At 39.6% G+C, this 24,809-nt stretch overlaps 3 long non-coding RNA genes across 3 annotated transcripts in view; 2 read left to right on the top strand and 1 right to left on the bottom strand.

Moving 5' to 3' along the window:
- Nucleotides 1–22,326, top strand: part of LOC138978821 (uncharacterized) — a 67,657-nt gene extending 45,331 nt beyond the window's left edge. Inside the window, exons 3-5 of the long non-coding RNA XR_011459819.1 lie at nucleotides 13,926–14,012; nucleotides 17,669–17,775; nucleotides 22,206–22,326. This is a non-coding gene — a long non-coding RNA (uncharacterized lncRNA). The remainder of the gene's footprint in view (nucleotides 1–13,925; nucleotides 14,013–17,668; nucleotides 17,776–22,205) is intronic.
- LOC138978824 (uncharacterized) lies at nucleotides 103–7,726 on the bottom strand. Its single transcript, XR_011459823.1, has 6 exons — nucleotides 7,159–7,726; nucleotides 6,354–6,424; nucleotides 5,866–5,957; nucleotides 5,516–5,613; nucleotides 3,616–3,763; nucleotides 103–1,675 (listed from the first exon to the last, which is right to left on the bottom strand). It is a non-coding gene; the product is annotated as an uncharacterized lncRNA (long non-coding RNA).
- Nucleotides 8,347–11,686, top strand: LOC138978822 (uncharacterized). The gene is made up of 4 exons (XR_011459820.1): nucleotides 8,347–8,660; nucleotides 9,152–9,267; nucleotides 10,222–10,282; nucleotides 11,486–11,686. It is a non-coding gene; the product is annotated as an uncharacterized lncRNA (long non-coding RNA).
- Nucleotides 22,327–24,809: the final 2,483 nt, after the last annotated feature.

The following is a 24,809-nucleotide window of genomic DNA, read 5'->3' as shown; positions in this document are numbered from 1 at the left end:
AAAGAAAAAATCTTGTAAGCTTATCAACAAAAAACGAACAATTATATTCTTAAACAAACTGGTTAGAATAACAGATTTAGGAGAATGCAATGCAAGGAACATCCCAACAAACATTATGCATGCGTATCGCATGCGTATCGCATGCGTGAAAGCGTGCGTATCGCATGCGTGAAACGCATGCGATACGCATACGATTCTGTAACTTTTGTTTCGTGCGATACGCATGCGTTTTTTGCTCGGATATCGAGCGTGACACGCACCTCTAACGCAGGTCTACCGCATGCGTATCGCATGCGTATTCCATTCGTATTCCGGATTGTTTATGCTCTTTATAAAGCAGGTTTTTAGCTGCTCATATTTTCAGGCACTCTGACAACAACACTCACTCAAAGCATGCAAGCAGAAACTCAAAAACAAATTGTTTCATCAAAATATTATGTTATTCAACAATTTTCAATTTTTATAAACATTCACAATCTTAGTGAAAATGCGTAATTAAATTTAGATACACTTACTGGGGCGGGGATGTAGCTCAGTCGGTAGCGCGCTGGATTTGTATCCAGTTGGCCGCTGTCAGCGTGAGTTCGTCCCCACGTTCGGCGAGAGATTTATTTATCAGAGTCAACTTTGTGTGCAGACTCTCCTCGGTGTCCGAACACCCCCGTGTGTACACGCAAGCACAAGACCAAGTGCGCACGAAAACGATCCTGTAATCCATGTCAGAGTTCGGTGTGTTATAGAAACACGAAAATACCCAGCATGTTTCCTCCTAAATGGCGGGGTAAAAAACGGTCATACACGTAAAATTCCACTCGTGCAAAAAACACGAGTGTACGTAGCAGTTTCAGCCCACGAACGCAGAAGAAGAAGAAGAAGATACACTTACTTAGTTACAACTAAAATTATGAATCATATTCTACCTAGGCTTTACATTTTGAATTTGATGGCATTTTGACACATTTAACATTTTTGATTAGGACAAATATAATAAGAAACCCTTTGCGTATTAAAGAAATAGTCACATTTGTTTTAAAATACAAAACCATGTAATGCTGATCAATTAGTGATTTTGTTTGTTGGTTCATGGGCTGAAACTCCCACGGCTTTTACGTGTATGACCGTTTTTACCCCGCCATTTAGGCAGCCATACGCCGCTTTCGGAGGAAGCATGCTGGGTATTTCGTGTTTCTATAACCCACCGAACTCTGACATGGATTACAGGATCTTTTTCGTGCGCACTTGGTCTTGTGCTTGCGTGTACACACGGGGGTGTTCGGACACCGAGGAGAGTCTGCACACAAAGGTAACTCTGAGAAATAAACCTCTCGCCGAACGTGTGGACGAACTCACGCTGACAGCGGCCAACTGGATACAAATCCAGCGCGCTACCGACTGAGCTACATTCCCGCCCCATCAATTAGTGATAATTATCAACACTCAAAATACAATTTGTATTCACAATGCTGCGACTTTTCGGCTATCTCTGAATATATATGCAGCGAAAGGCAATGTGTTTAGTAAGGACTCCCAGTGCCGTGCTGACGTCCTCGGTGATCCATCACCAGGCATAAACAAGTGATGCGCCTTCCCTTCCTTCAAAAGATGAGACTCGATCTGCTTGGCTGCATTTGCTACCTCTCCTCTGCAGCCCAGGTCCAACAGAGTTTCCCTGAAACTAACAACAATTTATCAAATCATTAGTTAGTGTACATAGTCTGAAGCCACCTGAACACACGACAGCCATTTTCCTTCAGTTCTCCACTTATTTATACTATAGGTACATGTTTTTAATTTATTTACACTCATCCTCATGGTACTGAAAAAGTGCCATGAAAGGCAGAAAATAAGAAATAGAAAGTCAAACAGAATGAGGCAGAGCGATGTTAAGATATCAAATAACCAAAGGGAAGTAATCGCTCAATGCATACGACATGTGTAATAGAGTAAGCGAGAGTTGTACGGAACCTTTTCTCCTGGCACCTGAGAGAATAACAAGCATTGAAATGAACAAGCGACTTTCATCCTCAAACAAGAAGGGCAAAGCCCATACGACTCACATGCTTGACCTTGACATGACCTTGACCTTCAGAGTCAAGGTCAAATAACTAAACCTAGCAATGACATCATACACTAAGAACTGCTTTACACATTTTTCCTACCAAAATACATGTGACCTTGACCCAAGGTCAAGGTCATCCAAGGTCATGCAACACAAAGCTGTTAATTCAAGACATAGGAAGTACAATGGTGCTTATTGGCTCTTTCTACCATGAGATATGGTCACTTTTAGTGGTTCACTACCTTATTTTGGTCACATTTCATAAGGGTCAAAGTGACCTTGACCTTGATCATATGTGACCAAATGTGTCTCATGATGAAAGCATAACATGTGCCCCACATCATTTTTAAGTTTGAAACAGTTATCTTCCATAGTTCAGGGTCAAGGTCACTTCAAAATATGTATACAATCCAACTTTGAAGAGCTCCTGTGACCTTGACCTTGAAGCAAGGTAAACCAAACTGGAATCAAAAGATGGGGCTTACTTTGCCCTATATATCATATATAGGTGAGGTATTCAATCTCAAAAACTTCAGAGAAAATGGGAAAAATAGCTGTTTTTTAGACAACATTTATGGCCCCTGCGACCTTGACCTTGAAGCAAGGTCAAGATGCTATGTATGTTTTTTGGGGCCTAGTCATCATACACCATCTTGCCAAATTTGGTACTGATAGACTGAATAGTGTCCAAGAAATATCCAACGTTAAAGTTTTTGTCCGGCCGGCCGGCCGGCCGGACGGACGGACGGACGGACGACTCGGGTGAGTACATAGACTCACTTTTGCTTCGCATGTGAGTCAAAAAGGATGATCACCGCAAGCTCATATGCTCATCATTCTCCAAGGCACTCGAACTAACACCTACGTACACAGTCATATACAAGAACCAGCTTTTATTCTCGACTGGACTTAGTCCTTAGATCAAGACTGGTTTTAAACAGAACAAATTCAATGTTCATTTCAATGCTTGTTATTCTCTCAGGTGCCAGGAGAAAAGGTTCCGTACAACTCTCGCTTACTCTATTACACATGTCGTATGCATTGAGCGATTACTTCCCTTTGGTTATTTGATAAGAAATAGAAAATAAGGAGCTCAATATTAGCTGATTCTTCAAAGCTTCCTTCACATACAAAGTAACACACACATGAATACAAACACAAAGCCTGTATTACAACATAAGATAAAAATCAGGGACACATAATTCAGAAAACTTCCATAACACAAACATTTAAACCAGGAATGATGACACAAAGTGCTTTCCAAGAGTGTTATTTGTGACTGATCATGCCAAAACATCTTGACAGTACAGGAAAATACTGTGAAACTTATCTTACAGGCAGCTAATTGTACAGTGGAACCTTGTATTGAAGAAACTAGCTTTCCACGTTTTCAGTTCACAATGTAATTATGTCTGAAAACAATTCCATTTAAAGATGGTTTCTCTCATAGGACGTGATCTGCTTTCAGTATATTTTTGTGTTAATAGTCAAGATCTTTTGAAAGGTAGGTTCCATTGTACCCACAAACGAAACAAGTGTAAAACACAAACACTCACCAGTAATATTATTTGAGATTGATTTGTGAAACTCTACAGCAAGGGAACACATGGAACGTATGTGGCTGCCAGGGCTCTGAGTCTGACTTTCCTTGTTTCAGTGTCTCTCATTTGTGTTGACAGCATCGATTAGCAGCACCTTGATAAGCTACACAAAAGAAAAGAACATTGTCAATAAATAATATCCTTTTACATCAGTTGGTCTTTTTTACATGTAAATTCACGGATAAATCTAAAGTGCATTTCAGAGCCGTGTTCATCCCAGACACAGAGGACAATCAGCCAGTTAAACCTGCATGAATTCAAAATATATGTGGGTCAATATGTTATGGCCAGAAAACAATGTTGGGGTACTACTTGTCTCCGAAAACCCCTGAAAACCCCATCTAGACTAACTAAATCTATCTTCAAAGTGAAGTATTGGACATGCCTGTAAAAAGTAAGCCTGATTCGTGCTACATGCACCCTTATATTTGTGTTGAGAGCCGGATTATCGACGAAATCGATGCAACAATTTCAATGCAAGGGAGCAAGGTAACTATTGTTACTTGAAAGCACAAGTACTGATGACGTCATGTGATTAGTGCTTTCGCTCCTTCGTAAATCCTCGCACAAACACGAAAATAAAGCCATGAACTGTGAAAGTTGCAAATATAAGTCATGATTGCAAACATTATGTAACAAAACACGATCTAAGGACAAATGTTCTTATTTCTGATGAGGTTTTCGGGGGTTTTCGGAGAGAAGTAGTACCGCAATTTTGTATCTACAGAAATTCCATGGGGTCAAAACTATGGACATTGAACATGCAGGCCTGGAGTCTGCATACCTGACCTATTATGACGGAGGCTGAAAATACTGTCAGACTCAGAGCACAGTTTAGGTTCATAAAACAACAAAACAAGAAGGGCAAAGCCCATACGACTCACATGCTTGACCTTGACATGGTCAAATAACTAATCCTAGCAATGACATCATACACTAAGAACTGCTTTACACATTTTTCCTACCAAAATACATGTGACCTTGACCCAAGGTCAAGGTCATCCAAGGTCATGCAACACAAAGCTGTTAATTCAAGACATAGGAAGTACAATGGTGCTTATTGGCTCTTTCCACCATGAGATATGGTCACTTTTAGTGGTTCACTACCTTATTTTGGTCACATTTCATAAGGGTCAAAGTGACCTTGACCTTGATCATATGTGACCAAATGTGTCTCATGATGAAAGCATAACATGTGCCCCACATAATTTTTAAGTTTGAAACAGTTATCTTCCATAGTTCAGGGTCAAGGTCACTTCAAAATATGTATACAATCCAACTTTGAAGAGCTCCTGTGACCTTGACCTTGAAGCAAGGTAAACCAAACTGGTATCAAAAGATGGGGCTTACTTTGCCCTATATATCATATATAGGTGAGGTATTGAATCTCAAAAACTTCAGAGAAAATGGGAAAAATGTAAAAAAATAGCTGTTTTTTAGGCAACATTTATGGCCCCTGCGACCTTGACGCAAGGTCAAGATGCTATGTATGTTTTTTGGGGCCTTGTCATCATACACCATCTTGCCAAATTTGGTACTGATAGACTGAATAGTGTCCAAGAAATATCCAACGTTAAAGTTTTCCGGACGGACGTCCGGACGGACGGACGGACGGACGACTCGGGTGAGTACATAGACTCACTTTTGCTTCGCATGTGAGTCAAAAAGGCATCCAATATTTGAAATGCCAAAGCTTTTTGTCGAATAACATTGGTGCACAACCACAACACTAACCAGGAATCAAGATAATATTTACAGTCAAGATTGAAAATCTTCTTAGGCCTGTAACTCTCAAGTCTGACTATCCTGCTGAAAGCCTGAATAGCTGAGAAAAACAAAACAAAATCAAACATACCATAAGTGAAAGCCGCAGTCAACCCTTTTGCGGAACAGAAACAGAAAAGATCTCTCCACAGGGAAACATCATCAGGATGGTTGGCCATAACGTGTGTACTGCAATCATAAACAGACACACTGTTACTCATTTAAAATCATAACTACTCACTTAGATACAGATACCTACAGACATCACCATTAAACACAGTCACATGCGTGCGCAAGTCAAAGGATTAGCCTGTGGTTTAAGCATGACATAGAGACTTCTGAGCTCTACATGTTCAGTCCAAAAACACAGGTACTGAAGTAGGGACAACTGCATAAGAAAATGAAACCAAAGAGAAAAAAGCAAGCAAAAGCATTACTTACCTGTTCACAACAACGCATTGGTATGACCAGGTTAGCAGATAAACACAGCACTGGACCATTGTAAATGCAGGACTTGAAGTTCAATGGGTCCACTGAAAAAGAGATTGTGCACTTTGAAAAATCATAAACCTGGTATACTGGTAACCTTCGTGATAACAATCCTCTCCCTGCATGAATTCAGTTAAATTGAGTTTAAATTGTCCTAACTAACATTTCTGATATGGAGTTTATCAATCACAGTCATTTTGAGTCAGAACTTCAACCCTGAAAATTACTGACTGCAAAGGCATTCATTGATTCAAATTTCAGCAAAATATATCATATTTTGGCTTGTATGTCATGTAACTCTGAAAAGTGAAAGCATAAATTACTGAAGTTTCATTCACACACACACACACACACACACACACACACACACCCACCCACAGTGACACATACACAGAAACACACACAAAAACATTCATCATCAAAGGAAGCCTTAATCATACCTTTGCAGAACAGAAACAGCCAAGATCAATTCCCAATAGGAAACATGGTCCGAATGGTCAGCCGCTGTGTACTGGAAACATAAGTGGCCACACTGTTACTTATTTTATATGTAACTCAGAATTACTCAGATAATTCCACAACTTACTAACATCACATAAAACACACACACAAGCCACATTATGAGTCTGTATGTTTAAAGCATGGAATAGATTATAGAGGCAACAAAAAACCTAAGTACACATATACCTATATATGCCGTTCTTCAGAAGTGTTCAAATTAGAACATAAAACCCCCAAAACCATCAGATACACACATTTTTACACAAAAAAGTAACAGAAAGCCAGAGTGATCTTTGAAATTTAAACTGCACACACAGCACAAAACACATACACTGTGTACATGAATAATAAAGAGGCAACAGTGAGGTCCAAAAACACTACATCAGTGCATGTACAATGCATACATGTGCAATTGGGAATTGCAAATCAAACAATTTTAAGAACTAAAATTTGTTCCTCCCCAAGATTGCAAACAAAGTCAGTCATTCATTCGAGAAAACATACGCATATCACATGCAGGCCTTATTCATTTTTGACACACCTGATGGTTCATTGCAAGAGCTTTCATCCAAACTAGGGTTTTTTGTCATTTTGCAAACGGGCCAAACCAAATGGTCGACTGTTGACAGATTATATTGTAACACTCAATGATTCATAGTATAAATTTCCCCACCCACAAAATCCCATGTCTTTTAAACACACATAAGAACAGATAGAAACTACAATATTTGTGATCAGATGTACCTTGATAGTCGGTTTGCTCAAAATTCGTCTGGTCGCTAGTGTAAACGTTGCTGGCAAACGAACATACACATCAGCAGCAACGAAAAGTAACCCGCACCAACTGCAGCTCGATCGTTGGATTGGAAACAAAAAATAAAATAATGCATTAACTATTTGATTTATCCTTTAAGTGACATAATTTCATCTTAAATTAATGTAAGAATAAATTTAACCACTTGTTCTTACACGAAAACAACTAAACTAGACTATTATTATCTTCCAAAAAGGGCTGACGAGTTCATAACTCAGGCATGACGTCAAACGCAAATAGAGCTCGCCAAAAGTAATGACGTCAAATCTTGGACCTAATATGGAGGTCCAAGGTCAAATGCAAATAGCATGCGTATCGCATGCGAGACGAGTTACAAAATCGTATGCGTATCGCATGCGTATTCACGCATGAAAGCATGTCGCATTCACGTATGCGATACGCACTCGACTCGAGTGCAGAAATCCGTGTTCGATTTTGTGCATGCGTGACGCGCTCGATTCGAGTGCAGAAATCCGTGCCGAGTGTTTTACGCATGCGATCCGAGGGTGCAATGTTTGCTGGGATCATTATCTAATTCGGTCGATGCTTAGATCTAGAAAAGCACCCACTTATTCCAGTATAATAGAGAGAAAAAATCCAATTGAAAAAGTTCCAGATCTAGACAAGGCAAGCACTAGCAGCAATTTTAGCTAGCAAACTCGAACTTGCCCTGCATTCATGCAAGGTCGAACCACTTTCCCTGCCTAGTGGGGGGTTTGGCGGGTAGAGGGCCGGTGCTGGCACACTCGGAGTGAAACGACATGTCACCTACTTCGATAGCTTCTCCGGATTTACAAACAGCGTCCGGGTTTACCGCTTCGATTCTAAACCCTAGTTTCTCATGTTGGTAACAAACTGGCTATTTGTTTATCAGATGTGTCGTTGTTCCACATTAAATGATGCTAGAATGCAAGATCGCAATCATTTGGTTATCAAACCAGGTTGTGTTCTTTTTTTCATCACCTTTTTCCGCGCAAACAGTTTTGCGCCATTTCTTTTGCGCAGACTGGGCGGGACAGGAAGCGGAAGCGCATCAAAATTTCTGATTGGACAATGATGCCGACGCCCACTTGACCCCCACTACAATGTCAAGGTCGGAAAGTCGTGAATAGGCACGTTTCTATTTTTTGGCTCCGGTGCAGCGGTGCAGCCAATCAGCGCACTCATCACTTTCTCCGGAAATAGTAGTGTGACACTAGGTGGCATCCCAAATAACGACGGCCGCCTTTTTCGAAAGAACTTTTTCATGGATTTTACACAAGAATACCGAAACGGAAAGATAGAATGTGGTTTCCGCTAGATTTCAAGTCACGCTTTTCACTTTTCCGAGGAAGCCAACAGCTGAGTGTGAAGAAACGCTGCTGTTCAACTTCGAAATCTCCAGTCGCAGACGACCTTCGCTTTTGCAGTACAGTCAATCGACTCAATGCAGGTGCAATGTTACTCATTTCGATCAGCTTGTTTTCGTATATATTTTTGCATTAAGATCATGTACAATGATTGGAATCAAAGGAGGAATGACTTCGGTATGCAAATGCGTTGGTTTGGCCGAAATCAATACAGCAGTAATTAAGCTAGGTTCTTTCTCGTCAGTTTGTTTTTTGCGACTGAAGTTTGTCTTCTGAATGTACCACTTGCTTGATTTTGATTGTTTGTTCAGCTCTTCGGCACAAAATTCATCATGCAAGATATCAATTTGTTGAATGATAACGGGATAAGTGAAGTTCAAACATGTATCTGCTTGCAAAAAACAATCGCAGGGACAGATCTATCTGCTTCATTGACCGACAGATTGTCATTGAATTTCCAACGTAAAATGACTCGTTTGCAGACTCTCTAATTAGATCCATCGAGTGTTTGTGTTCTTAGATCCATTGGCTATGCAGGCTTTTTGCGATCATAACATTGTTTGGGTTTGTGCAGGTGCAATCTGCAGATCAGATGAGATTGACCGCAGGGTGACGCAGTGTCAGTGATCAATGCAACTTGTGTTCGACACTCAATATTGCCTTCTACCAAACTCAAGGGCAAAACAAAAGGTACGTGCTTGTGAATTCATATTATGTAATGTCTGTGAAGATTAACACCGTTTTTAGCTCTAGTCTGAGTGATCATGCTTATTAATATCAAGTTACATACGATACATACTCCGCCCCAGCACTACCCTCACCCCATAGCACTGCTATTCAGATACTACAGTCCAACAACTAACCCTCTAAAAGTCCCCCCCCCCCCCCCACTTTCAGTGTAACATCTGTTGCTATCTGCACCTTTGTGTGGTAAATGGGAAACTCGTGCTCAAATAGTTTCAGAACTGTTGATATTATAAGAGTTTTATTTACCAATGGTTCTCCCCTCCCTCCTTCATATTACACCGACACTCTCTATGCCCACCCTCCACCCCCTTCCCCCATCCCTTCCTTCTACAGGCACGTCTACTAAAGTCTCAGACGTGATAGGATTAAGAGGATGCCACAATGATCCGGGTAACTTTGCAAATAATCATACTGATATAACAGAAGAAAGTTATTCCACAGTCATTTCTACTTATACATTACAGTGTTACAAAACAGGAATTTGTGCTATTAAAGTTATAATCTACAAACAACAAAGACCCTCCAGTCCCCCCCCCCCCCTCCTCACCTGCAACATATACATGTTCATGTCCAACTTTCCCAGTGGCTCTTAATATTATGTCTATAACTGTTGATATTGAAGAGTAGAAAGTGTTTAGTTTTCAATGACTAAATTTCCCCTCACACACACACACACACAAACACACACGCACATGCACAGCTGTTGTCTCCTTCTCAATCTCTCTGTGTCTCTCTGTTTAATTAAAATATTTGGATCACTAACTCTTCACTGAGATTCAGTGTTATGTGTTATGTGGAGTAAGATTAGTGAATGTTGCTGCTGATTCTGTTGTTCTTACTGTTCTTCCTCCCTGCATAATCTTTTTTCTCCTTAAACAGTTTTTTTTATTACTACAGTGCGTCTATGGAGTGTACATCAGAGATGTGATGGGACCAAAAACATTCCAAAATGAAACAGGTAACTTTTTAAACTGGTCTTCATTTTGTTTATTGAGAAGTTGGTTCACATGATACATTTCAGAGTCGTCCTTTTAAATTCGTTAAATATTGCACCAGTCACTACATCTATAGATTATCAGATTAAGTTGTCTTCTTCTGCATTATGCATATGCAATATTCATCTTTAGTGCGCACGTGTGTGTGTGTGTGTGTGTGTGTGTGTGTGTGTGTGTGTGTGTGTGTGTGTGTGTGTGTGTGTGTGTGTGTGTGTGTGTGTGTGTGTTTATTGGTTGAAGACGACACAGGCCCCTTCCCTCATTTGTTTATCTGTGTGCGAGACTTCGTGAATCAGTTGCATAGGCAGGATAGCTAACTGAGTTGCCTGCAAGACCGTTAACGGCATTTTGCACTGTATATTTGCTGTAAATTAATTTCAGCTTAGGTATGACCAATACCAAAAGTTACAATGTTGTAGGTGAAATGGTCTGTCTTTTGGGCTCTTTCCAAAAAGGATCCGAATTCGGGGATAGACTCAACCGTTTCGGGTTTTATATGGAGCCGTACACTAATTAACCCGATTTAAGCATTAAAGAATTTAAGAGTGTTAGTTTTGGAGGGTATAAACTATGTAATTTAAATGAAAATTTCAATAATAAATTTTCGTATAATTAATATACTTACCCAATTCTCATAGTTTATACCCTCCTATCCTTCCACGCTACTTAATTTCCTATGGCGTCTTTTTTTTAGCTTGGTTACCACCCTTTCGAGGGCAGGTAATTTGAGTAGTTTTTCGACATCTAGCATATATGAGATCTTAGTCAATGCATCCCTCAGACAACCAGTTACACCGTTAATGACACATGAAGCAATAAGGTAACTATCAGATAACACTTGTATACACAAAATCCACTCGGACAAGATCAACAAAATCTTACGATCTTGTTAACTCATTGGAGACGTAATGTTTTAGTCCTTTTTTTTTTGGTTGAAAATGTGCTGAAAAAAGAAGATTACAGCTAGATCAAAACTCAAAAGTGTTCCAAATTACCCCTCCATTTGACCTGTGAACTCGCCACTGTGTTGACCTTTGTCATGCATAAGATATAGTTAATAATCGCCAAATATTAACTAACTAGGTCAACAGGTCAAGAAGTATTAAGCATTTTTATGGGCTGCATTTGTTTCATTTGTGTCACCTTTTATGTTTATACTTTTGCAGGCTGGTGTGGAGTTCTGATGTTGCCAGGGCGATGGAAGACACATACATAAGACATATAAACAAGCTTCCCTGTGAAGTGTTTTGATCACAAATCACCATTATTTTACACATTTATGCATATCTATTCTCAGCTCAGACTTGTGCTTTGAAATTGGATGTTTAAGTACTAGCTAAAACCCTGAATAAAGTCTTCGCAATACATGGAATGGGATCAAAAGTGTGTGTGTGTGTGTGTGTGTGTGTGTGTGTGTGTGTGTGTGTGTGTGTGTGTGTGTGTGCAAACAACATTCAAAAATGAGGGTGAGATAAAACATAAAAAAGCTACAGCACAGATACTTTTTTGTCTAGCGTCAAGGACGGATCCAGGGGGGGTTCCTGTCACCCCCCCCCCCCCCCCCGGCCTGAACATGTATCTCCTCCAAGGGTGAAAATAAAATAAAAATCAATAAATCATGACAAATATTCGGAGAACGCGCCAGCTAGATTCCACATATTCTCATCTACATTTCAAAACGTCCAGACCTCCCTAGCGCCCTCAACTAATGAACCCCGAACACAATTGGGCCCCCCCCCCCCCCCCCCAACCTGATACGGTCCGGCCATGAGCGTTCTATATCGTCCTCTATTTGCAAACATCCATAAAGTAATATTTTGTTAATCATGTTTAAAACATTTCTTCTGAGTAGAGTGAAGCTAAATCAAACCACACACAAAATGAAAAAAACTAAATCTAAATCAAAGCCATATTGCGCGTAACATAAAGCAACAGTCTAACCGTCTGCAAGAGAGATTGTTAGTAGTAGATCTAAAAAAAAAAAGAATGGATTCCATGGAAGCTAGTGTAACTATACACATTCAACATTTTTGAAGCTTCGGATATAACTCGATAAAACAAAAAAGAACCAAAACTTAAAACATGTCCCAACAGTTGTTAGTCCACCTCTCTCTTCACCCGACCCCCACACTCACATAGTTTGTGTCTGAAAAGCTCTAAAACGCACTGGCACACACGCACACACACTGACTTATACAGAGTCCATTTAGAAATATGTTCAGTAATTGCGATAAAAGACAAGACTTTTGTCTCCTTTGGTAAACATCACAGTGTTTTTTTCCCGCCATTTCTTATCCACGTGTAAAAATATTTCCCATCAGACTGCGCGAGTGGAGAAACTACGTCATATCATAGGGGAATCCCCTACCGGAGCAGGATCGGAGCAGCCTGCTCCGGAACCGGAGCTTGTGTGTGAGAGGGCAGGTGGAGAGCGGAGCAGGATCGGAGCAGCCTGCTCCGCCTGTGTGTGAGCCCCGCTTAAAGCTGGCGTATGAAAGCAACTTTCTCTGTGTTTTGAGTTCATAACTTGTTGAGATAAGTTGGTCATGTTTGAGGATGCACAGTTCGATAGGTTCCTCTCAGTATTCCACCCCCTCGTTTTTCAGTTGTTAATATTAAGCTTAGTGATCGAATGTGGAAGCTACGTTGGGTCAAAGGTCACAGAAGATTTGCATCGTGCAGTAAGGCACGATGGGTCAAAGGTCACAGAATATTTGCGTCGTGCAGCGAAGGAAAGAATCGCGATCTTGTTTCCGACTCATTGTCTCTTTGTTTTTCATTAGACCTGTCATTCTGCTTGCTCGGCTTTGTTAAATGTTTGCATTTCTTGGCAGGGGCGGATCAGTTGCTTTGTAAGGGGGGGTGCACTTTGAATCGAAAGTGAATGTGATGGGCGCTAAGCGCCCGAATGTGCTAGGGGGGTCCGGGGGCATGCTCCCCCGGAAAATTGTTTGGCCCAAAGAAGCAAAATGGTGCCATTTGGTGCCATTTGAACTTAGAAATGGTCATAGAATCAGCTTTCCAATTTTTTACTTTTTTTTTCGGGGGGGGGGGGGGGGCACGTGCCCCCTGTGCCCCCCCTTCGTCCGTCCCTGCTTGGTGCTATATTCTTTGATTTTATTATTATTTCCTATTTGCGCTTCGTTTATCGATACAACGTCTTGCGCACGGGTCAAAATGTGAGTGTCAGGGGTCAATTGGTTTGACGTTCGTGTTTCTCCGAGCGTCTGTGTATCGAAACACAGATACACGCACTCCTTGACTTTGTAAAAAGAGAAAACATACCGGTAGGTTTCATATGTTTGTGATGAATTTATGACCTTTCATAAAGTAGTTTTATATTTTGTTTACTTTTGCCAGTTTGGTTTTTTTAACTTTGCAAAGCAGTGTCGTGTCGTAGGTTTAGGTATGGGGAAACGCCAATGAAAAGAGCCGAAGAATCCCTGAGCGTTTGTATTGGGTTTGCTTTTGATTATCAATGTATTACCTGCTTCCTGCAAATATGGGAACTGGGGATTTATTGCATGGGGAACATGCAATTTATTTCCCTGCTGGCTGTGAATGAAAAAAGGTTGCTGAAAGGTTTTATTTCCTCTTTGGTTCCAGGGAGGAATCTGATTTTTTCCGACGACCGTGTGTACCAGACTTCCAGGCGACTCAACACACCTGAAAAGCTGAATCGAAGAGATATACGTGGGTATAAGTGCAAACACACAGACTGACAAACATGCAACGACAACAACACAAAAACAGACAGAGTGCGAAACCTGAACGATAAAAAACGCTGGCGCTGGACCCGAGTACTCTTCAGACTGGCTCGCTCCCCCAGTATGAAAGTTTTTGTCTTGTGAACGTGGATTTAAAAAAAAATTATTTATTTATTTTACACAATTAAAAAAATTATTAAAGTAAAATAAAACATTAAAACGTTCATAATAAACAATAGTAAACAAGAATTAAAAAAAAAAAATTTGACCGCCCATGCCGGGAATCGAACCCGGATCACTTGGATTAAAAAAAAAATAAAAAAATTATTTATTTATTTTACACAATTGAAAAAACTATTAGAGTAAAATAAAACATTAAAACGTTCATAATAAACAATAGTAAACAAGAATTGAAAAAAAAAATAGACCGCCCATGCCGGGAATCGAACCCGGATCACTTTGGCCATAGACTCTCTCGTGCTCTCTGTCTCTCTTTCACCGAGACCAAACCCTGCATTGTAATTTCTTTGCCGAGACCATTTCCCCACCCGTTGTCTGGCTTGCAAATCATGCTTTTCTCGTCACTGCGTGACGTGTTCGCCGCTCAAGTCTCCCCTTTAGCAAAGCGACCAGCCTCCCACCGCAAAAACTCCCACCGTTAAGAGTGGCTTTTGTGATTTATTTCGCATTTAGGTCCCAGGTAACATTATGAAGTTTTAATACGATCAATCGGACCTATTATCAAGTTAGTGTATCAACTTTTGAAAGAACTGCGCCCAGTAGTTTCCCAGCACTAAACCGTTAAATCGAGACAGACACACAGACACACAATTAAAGTCTGCTGGACCCTAGTACTGCGTACTCGGGGATAATACGGGTATGTAATAAAAGTGTTGGATACTTCGATCGACCGGCGCTTTGATACACTTGAAGTTCATAGCCTGCCTGTAGTAATCCAGGCCCATACATTATTGCAACAAATTTAAGGCGTAAGGGTCACCCAGAATTTGGAAAAAAATTGTTTTTCAGATATACTAAATTATGATGTTTCCAAAAGCTAGAAAAATATCTCTATTTTTCATGTGCAGTTTACATTTTGTCTCTAGCATACATAGTTTTCTTGCAATAAGTGCTCAAAGTAGGTTGGTGGGAATTAAAAATCACTGGCCGAAATATCTAAAATAACAACAATCCTATTTGCGCTGAGCTGCTGGAAAATAATAAGCCTAACCTGTCTCTCTGGTTTACAACAACCGTACAACGACTGCTCCCTACAGTTGACGGCAAGATGGCGGCTTTCGTGCATTGAAAGTGAATTTCGCAGCGAATTATCGAGCCTACTGTGAAAAGAGTCAACTTTTTGAGAAAATCATCATGTTTTATGTGGTGAAAGTTCGCGCGAAATCACAGAGCAGCTACACTGTCTGCATGATCAACTTTTTTAAATATTCACCTATTCCATTGAAACTTTGCACATCAAATGTTCACTGGACTGGCTATAGTTTGTTCTAAAATGAAGCTGATAATCAGAAAAATAGAATTTTTTTGATTGTGTGATATATAGAGCTTAAACAATGACCACGAGTTGATTACTGGAAAATAAACCACGAGTGGGTATTTGCAGCCGCTTGGTAATTCACGAGTGTGCGGAGCACACGAGTGAATTACCAAGCGGCTGCAAATACCCACGAGTGGTTTATTTTCCAGTAATCAACGAGTTGTCATTGTTTAAGCTATTTATACAACGACCAACACGGGTCGAACATGCAGTCATGCAGACGACATTTTGTAGGCAATTTCATTTCAGCCTAATCACTCAGAGTGTCAAATGCGCGTCATTCAAATAGTCCCTATTCTTTTACTTTATTCTTAGTCTCCGACTCGTCGGCATTATACTTGTCTCGTCTAAATATCGGACCCCATTGCTACGATTAAAACACAATAGCGTTTATATAGCTATTCTAACATTACATTCTGAGTTAAAATCATGTTTTTGTCAGCAGCAAGGACCAGAATGGTCCATGTCGTTGATTGCAGACGACGGTTCCCTTTCCGCATGAAGCCACGGAAATAACCGAACATTGAAAAACCCACGGACATGTATTACGGAGAAAACTCGGGATAACCGGATGTTTAGCATTACGTCAATATGCTAGGAATCATATGACGTCATGACATATCATACTTGCCTACGTATATTGTATACATGTTCGAAAGTCTGACTGTTGTGAATTCGCGTGGTGAAGACTGCGGTAAATCTGTAGATGATAAGAGAACAAGGATTGTCTCAGAAGAAACGACTAAATGTTTCAGACCGGAAACTTCATTTCAACATTGCACTATATAATGGACGTTCTATGTGACAGGAGAGTTTGCTGATTTTGTGTTAAACATTGGAGAGATCGTCTGCTAGAATCAGAGATAGGTCGCTTCAGATTGCAGCTTCTGGAAATTTGCAAGGTTTGTTGCCTGTTAAAGAACTGGATTTTACACGTAATGTATGTCATGTACAGTAAGCAACAACAAAAACACACACAAAGCAAATGGCATTGTCTGTCGACTAGGCATACACGTCAGCCATTGTTGTTACAGTTTTGAGTCAACATTGTACGTATTCTTCCGCAACAGGGTCCAATCATCTGGGTTTCAAATGTTCTAAAAATAAATTCTAGTGTTGATTATTTTTTAGCCCTCTTTATTCTTACTTCGAATAATCCACGTGTGATTTTGGGGTTTAATCAAAGTAGTTCGTTCTAATTTCTCACTTGTCTAAAAATAATCAACTAGATTTAATCCACCCCTCGGTTGCATTGCAGGAGTTGTATAAATCATAATAATATATAGAATTATAGTATTCTTTGCTAATGCTACTAAAAGCAAAATTTCCAACAAAACAAAAAGCTTTTAGAACATACTGTAGGTAATGATGCTTTAAATATGAGTGCCAATTTATTTTTCAATTGGACACATACTTTTTCCCCAAGAGTGCATTGAAAAATGCTAAAATTAGCATTTTTGCAGGTTTATTTTGCCCAAGTTTTTACGAACTAAATAATTTTTTCAGTTGTTCTACTTAATTTAGGCATTCAAACTTGATGTTTTCTGAAAATATAATGATTTTTGAAGAAAACTACCAAATATCAAGCCAATTCATTGATTACAAGTGACTGAATAAAAAAATAACAGTTTTGGTCGGACAATCTGGGTGACCCTTACGCCTTAACAACCCAATGTAACGCATTCAATAATGCAATGTTCAATTGTGCAATGTAACGTATTCAATGGTGCAATGTGACGTATTCAATGGTGCAATGTGACGTATTCCATGGTACAACGTGACGTATTCAATGGTACAACGTGACGTATTCCATGGCACAATGTGACGTATTCAATGGTACAATGTGATCTATTCAATTGTACACTGTGACGTTTCCAATGACGCAATGTCACGTACTCGAGGGTACACTGTGACTTAATCAATAATGCAATGTTACGTATTCGATGGTAAAATGTGACTATTCAACGGTGGACGGTGACGTATTCAATGGTGCAATATGACGTTATTAATGTTACAATGTGACGTGTTCAATTGTGCAATATGACGTATTCAATTGTGCAATATGACGTATCGTGTGTCCGCAGAATACGCGCACACAAGAATGAAGAGGTTCCCGTATATTCCTACCGAGGGTGAGATGGAGGAACATGGTGGTTTACCGGGAACTAACCACTAGTCCGAGGGTACCTTGGTAAGTGCTTTGTCGAGTATTTTTTGCTCACATGGGTCTGTGTAGTGTGAGGTCTCATTTTAGAGAAAATAAATCCGATTTTCAGAAGTATACTTTACACATATACGTTTACAGTGAAATGTAAACGCAAAACACCTGACAATTTGAATAACATATCCTTATTGCGTTTTTACGGGTCACGTGACGAAACTGTAACTAAACATTGGTCAAACATGCACCCTATTTCAATTGATATATCGCAGGAAGTCGTCATAGCCAAGTGATATCTCGCAGGAAGTGACTAATCACTTATGGACGCCATCTTTAGACGGTCACTTAAAAAAAAGTGGAGCGAGATATTTCCCATAAACATTCTTTGATGAAGAATTGAGTACACAACAAGCGGAACGCTGAAGGCAAATCGTCAAAAAAGAGAAAAGCATGCCCAATCTTTTGTACGCAGTCATGTGTCCAAGAAATTGGATCTGAAGTCTTACCGACGGGGGTTGCATTGAATGGCAATTTAGCAGAAAAACAACAAGAGACACAAGCAGCAGACACTTGTGAGAACTGGATAACTTTGACTACAATTTGAAAGAGATTTCACCCCCCAGCGAGATAGAAGCAAAAGTGTCTGCAGGCACAATGGTTTACACCGCACCACCCCAGATATTAAAACGTAACTGACCTGACGACTCGATGAAGAAAACAGAGGGAATGAAATGGAGAGAGACTGGAAGAGGTCACATTCACTGTGCATAATTCCTACCTGGATCATTGCGACTCGCGCATTGTTACATAATCGCAAGTCTTTCAGCAGGGACAGTTCTGTGAAAGTAAAAGACAATTCTCTGAAATTCTGATCACTTCAATGTCCATCGTTCAGTGAAAACGACCATCCGAGTTGTCGAGAAGAAGTTCTGAAACACGTCACGTTCCAAATCAAAAGACGACATTCTATTCTCTTAAGAAGACGCCTTAGCAGCTACCGACGGGAGGTTTACGGAAGAGCCTGTCTTGTTTATTTTGAAAAAGGATCCATAAAAACTGTCCAAAACAAAACGCAATAAATTCGTTATCGTTAGATGTGGCGGTGATATCCACATTTATCAGTTACAATGTCTCAAAAGGCGGAAACATATCAGATCTCGGCTTACGCTTCGATTTGATATGATTCCTTCTTTCTCGACATTGTGACTGATAAATGTGGATATCACAGCCACATCTAACGATCATCTACTAAAATACTGTAAACCAAGCAGGTGTTGCAGTTATTCTTTTTTTTCTTCTTTTTTCTTGGGGAATCAGCTTTTTTTTTCAATGAGATATTAGGGCTTACAAACGGAGATGCTTTATTTAACGATCTTATAATATCAATAACAGCTCATTATATATTATATTAAGTATACATTATATATCTATGTTATACAAAATATAAAACAGTCAGTCAGTTTATTAAATAAAATCCCCCCCCCCCAAAAACAAAAAAAATGTTATATTTTTTATTTTTTATTTTATTTTATTTTATTTAAATTTAAAAAAAAAGCCTATTCTATCCACACCAAAAAGAAAAAATTCTTACATATTTAATTTTTCCTTAATAACTATTTCTTATCTATTCATTTTTTCCTTAGCAGGTATTTATAATGCCCTCATTAAAACAATTTTTTTTCCATTACATTCTTCTTTTCCATTACATTTATATAATTTTAAAACAAATGGTCACACTTTTAATTTTTATTTTTTTTATTTTTTTTATTTTTATTTATTTTTATTTAAATAAACAAAATCAAAGTAGATTAAAAAATATATATATAACAATCTGAAATTACCGGTACTTCGAAATAAATATCAATTGATTTATCTTATAACTTTCAATTTCACTTTTTTAATTTTTAATTTTTAATCTAAAATTTTTTTTTATATATTTTTTTTAACAATAATAATGATAGTAATACCAAAAATAATAATAGTATATAATCATTTTTTATTTTTTTTTATTTATTTATTTTTTTCTCCATTATCACCATTATTATTTATTCGTGCCTATAGATTCAAAAGTCTCCGTTTGCTTGTCCAATCTCTGACTTTAACAGTTGTGTCATCATTTTCCCAGTTTTTGTTTTGTTTATGTTTTTGTTTTTAAATTTTAATTCAAACATGTAGTAAACCTGGAGTATATCGTACATTTCTATCCCGTAAGTAACAGTCTCTAAATATTATTATTTCAAACACTCAATTTAAACTTACACTTGTTTTATACCAGGCCCCTGAGGGTTAAGTCCCTTTGAAAAATAAATAATATTTCAAGGGGTGTCCCATATCTAAATTTACTTATACACATTTTTCCAATCAAGATTAAATGGGTAAGATACTAAAACATATCAAGTGTCAAACCATTCTTGTCTCGCACACAAATCAGCACATCTGGTGCTTGTAAAATAATTGCTATGTTATATCGATCGTAAAACAATGTTTCAACATGCTTCCACAAATGGTGAATTTTACTGCAATAGAAAAAGAAATGTTCAATATGATGAACTTGTTCAATACAATATGGACATTTATCATTATTTGCGAGTCCCATTTTTAAGAGAAGAATATTGGTTGGGTATATATTGTGTAATATCTTCCACTGTAATTCTTTTAGTCTGGTTTCTGTTGTTGTCTCTTTTGCATTAAGCCAAACTTTTTCTTCAATATTGCAGTTATTCTTGTTTTTATTTCAAATATCAATCCCCCAAAACGACTGACGTGGTGGTAATAAAGACGTCGGCCTCTTAATCGGAAGGTCGTGAGTTCTAATCCGGACCGCGTCTGCCTGGCAAAGATTGGAGATTTTTCCAAACTCCCCGGTCAACCTATGTGCAGACCTGCTAGTGCTATTTATTCCCCCCTCTGCTTCTTTACCTCTGTAAACTTGTAGGGGTAGTTATTTTTCGATAATGACCCAGCAACCAAACAAATAACGACCCAGCAACAGCCTGAATCCTCGATAGTGCAATGGGTTGAGAAGTTGTTCTGTTTCGGTACTACTTTTTGCGACTGAAAAGTTCCGAACGCTCTAATGTATGAAGTATACATCTCTGGAGCAAACAATACAAACATACCGCATTTAAATTAACAACTACATGCCTGAACACATGAATCTCCATATAAAATCCATGAGTTCGGTTGTTTTCTGAATCTAGATCTGCCGTGCTCAAACGTTCACCACAAGCAATTTCCCAAGGCAAGTAACTCATACTTTGTCTAGCGACAAGAGTAGTTCCCCTTCTTTTCACCCAGTTTCTTCGACAACAGACTGCAATCCGACGGTCAGTTTTCAACAATATTTCATTTAATAAACAGATCACACGCAACCAAATGCACACATCTCATCAATTTAAACAACATAAAGCGGTTTCATACAGTATTTTCCCCAGAAAACTGAGCTTCATACAGTTTTTAACGTTGGAACACGGGTGCAAAAGTTCGTCTGCTAGTTCCATTTGACGAAAGAACATTATCCTAAGCGATACCAAAACATATACAGAACACACAATATCTGCCTTTGCCGCCACAGCAGAATAACAGCATATCTGTGTACTTGATTTTAGTCCAAAATAGGAAAACTGACAAGAAGTGTTAACAGAATGGAATGATTTGCACGGAACTATACAACCGCGCATTAATCTATCGCCTGCGCAGGTTGACTGGTTGAGTCAATAGGATTCGATCACACTTTCGCAAAAAAACTCCTCTTTTCTTTGAATAACTGAAGAAAGGAGGAATAAAGAGGTTACACACCTCGTCTCAGTGATTATTAAAAATAATGGTCTCAGTTCGCGGTCATGAAAAAGCTCGCTAAAGCTCGCATTTTTCATGATCCGCTAACTTCGACCATTATTCTTAATAATCACTGAGACTCGGCATGTAACCTCTACATCTCCCTTCGTGTGTACACGCAAGCACAAGACCAAGTGCGCACGAATAAAGATCTGTGATCCATGTCAGAGTTTGGTGGGTTATAGAAACACGAAACTACCCAGCATGCTTCCCCCGAAAACGGCGTATGCTGCCTGAGGGGCGGGGTAAAAACGATCATACACGTAAAAACCCACTCATGCAAAAACATGAGTGAACGTGGGAGTTTCAGCCCATAAACGAGGAAGGATAAGAATCCCCCCCAAAATTTCCAATGTCAGAATAGCACTAAATCCATCCACGATTCCCAAGCAGTCATGCACTAGCGTCACACACACACACACACACACACACTTACACACACACACACACACACACACACGCACGCACACACACACACACACACACACACACACACACACACACACACACACACACACACACACACACACACACACACACGAGCAAACCAACTTACACGTACACCAACCAACCAACCAGCACGGGATGTAGGCGTCACGTAACACAGACTGCTATCACTTCAGATCGACATGGTGAGCTCCCTGACTGCAAGAATGAGTCCAGGAACTGGTTTGTGCGAACATTGAATGAGCACTCAAGCACATCTTAAACGGACCCGAAATAAAGCGTTTTAAAAAGCGATAACCGTGTGCACAACATGTTTTTTGTGTTCGTGTGTGTGTGTGTGTGTGTGTATGTGTGTGTGTGTGTGTGTGTGTGTGTGTGTGTGTTTGTTTGTGTGTGCGTGTTTGGGTGAGGGGGGGTGTACCTGTGTGTTTATGTGTGCGCGCGCGCGCGTGTGTGTGTGTGTGCGTGTACGTGTGGGTGTGTGTGTTCGTGTTTGTTTGGGTGGAGGGGGGTGTGCCTGTGTGTTTATGTGTGCGCGTGCACATGTGTGTGTGTGTGTGTGTGTGTGTGTGTGTGTGTGTGTGTGTGTGTGTGATATAAAACAATCAATCATATATGCATTGACAGACGTACACACTTGAAAAACAAAAGAATTCTGTGCTCACCGATACAAGGACAGTACAATGATACGAATTTACGCTTATAAAAGCTTCTTCGGGTAACAGACAACAAAAAGCAAAAATAACACCGTCGGAACGAACACGGACAAGGTTATTTAAATCTAAATTATTTAGACGTAAGAACAGCAACAACAACAACAACAACAATTAACTTTCACACATACTTAGAAATATTGATGAACAGACACCCACACAGACAGACAGTCAGTCACACACACACACACACACACACACACACACACACACACATACACACACGGGCGCGCAAACACACACACACGCACACAAACACACACACACACATACAATTTGGTTAAAAATGAGGGCTTGACAGTGCCGCCTCAACTATCGCCATCGCGGATATGACGCCATCAAAGACATTTATTGAAAAAAAAACCCGTCTGGAAATACCATGCACAGGAACTCTCATGTCAAGTTTTACGAAGATCGGCCCAGTAGTTTAGTCTGAATCGCCCTACACACACACACACACGTACACACACACACACACACACACACACACACACACACACACACACACACACCACGACAATCGTCTCGATTCCCCGTCTATGTTAAATCTTGACTAAATGTAAAAACGTTCACACACAATCGGAAATAGTAATCGAGAACCACCCACACAGACAGACAAACAGACATACACAGACAGACAGACTTATAGACAGTCAGACAGACAGACAGACAAACAGACAGACATTAATCTTGCTTGTGTATGTGTGTGTTTTAGAAAATATCCATCACACATGCATCGGCGGACGTAACAACAACAACAACTACAACAACAACAACGACACAAACAACAAGAACAAAAACCACACAACTTGAAACATAATAAAAAAAATAGTGATGAGCTGAAACCCAGACAGACAAACAAACAAACAGGCAGACAGAAAGACAAACAGACAGAAAGACAAACAGACAGACAGACAGACAGGCAGACGAACATGAGATACAACAACAGCAACAACAACAAGTCGCGTAAGGCGAAATGACAACATTTGTCATCATTTTCACGAGTTTTCATTCACAAGCACCTGGGAAATAAATCGCATGTTCCCCAGGCAATAAATCCCCGGTTACCATAGTTGCAGGAAGCAGGTTATACATGGATAATCAAAAGCAAACCCAATACAAACGCTCGGGGATTCTTCGGCTCTTTCCATTGGTGTTTCCCCAGACCTAAACAGACGACACGACACTGCTTTGCAAAGTTCCAAAATCGAACTGGCAAACTGGCAAAAGTAAACAAAAAACAAAACTACTTCATGAAAGGTCATACATTCATCAAAAACAAATGAAACCTAGCGATATGTTTTGTCTTCTTACAGAGTCATGGAGTGCGTGTATCTGTGTTTCGATACACAGACGTTCGGAGAAACACGAACGTCATGTTCAAGTAAAACGACACCTGACACACACATTTTGACCCGTGCACAAGACGTTGTATTGATAAACGACGCACAAATAAGAAACAATAATAAAAGCAAAGAAAATAGCAACAAGATATGCAAGCATCTAACAAAGCCGAGCAAGCAGAATGACAGGTCTAATGAAAAACAAAGAGGTACCAAGTCGGAAACAAGATCGCGATTCTTTCCTTCGCTGCACGACGCAAATCTTCTGTGACCTTTGACCAAACGTAGCTTCCACATTCGATCACTCAGCTTAATATTTACAACAGAAAGCCGAGGGGGTGGAATACCGAGATGAACCTACAGAACTGTGCATCTTCAAACCTGACATATTCATCCCAACATTTAAAGAACTCAAAAACACAGAAAGCTGCTTTCACACGCCATCTTTGATTGCCAGTGGTTATCAAACCGGGACTCGTGTGGTTATCAGCACGGAACCCGTGTTTCAAAGCATGGCTCCCTGGGTTGATTGTGCACTTATTTTCTCACTACCAAAATGATGACAAAAACGATGTTTGATGGTTTGTTGACAGACCAGTCTGTCAACAACCCATCAAACATCTTATATTAGTAAAGCTGTCGAACTCACAGAATGAAACTGAACGCACTGCATTTTTTCACCAAGACCGCATCCTCGTAGTTTCGTCAGTCCACCGCTCGTGGC

This window comes from Littorina saxatilis, linkage group LG10 (assembly GCF_037325665.1).
Source record: "Littorina saxatilis isolate snail1 linkage group LG10, US_GU_Lsax_2.0, whole genome shotgun sequence".
In the NCBI taxonomy this organism is placed as follows: domain Eukaryota; kingdom Metazoa; phylum Mollusca; class Gastropoda; order Littorinimorpha; family Littorinidae; genus Littorina; species Littorina saxatilis.
The sequence above is the reverse complement of the archived record's forward strand: the minus strand, read 5'-3'. Positions and strand labels throughout refer to the sequence as shown.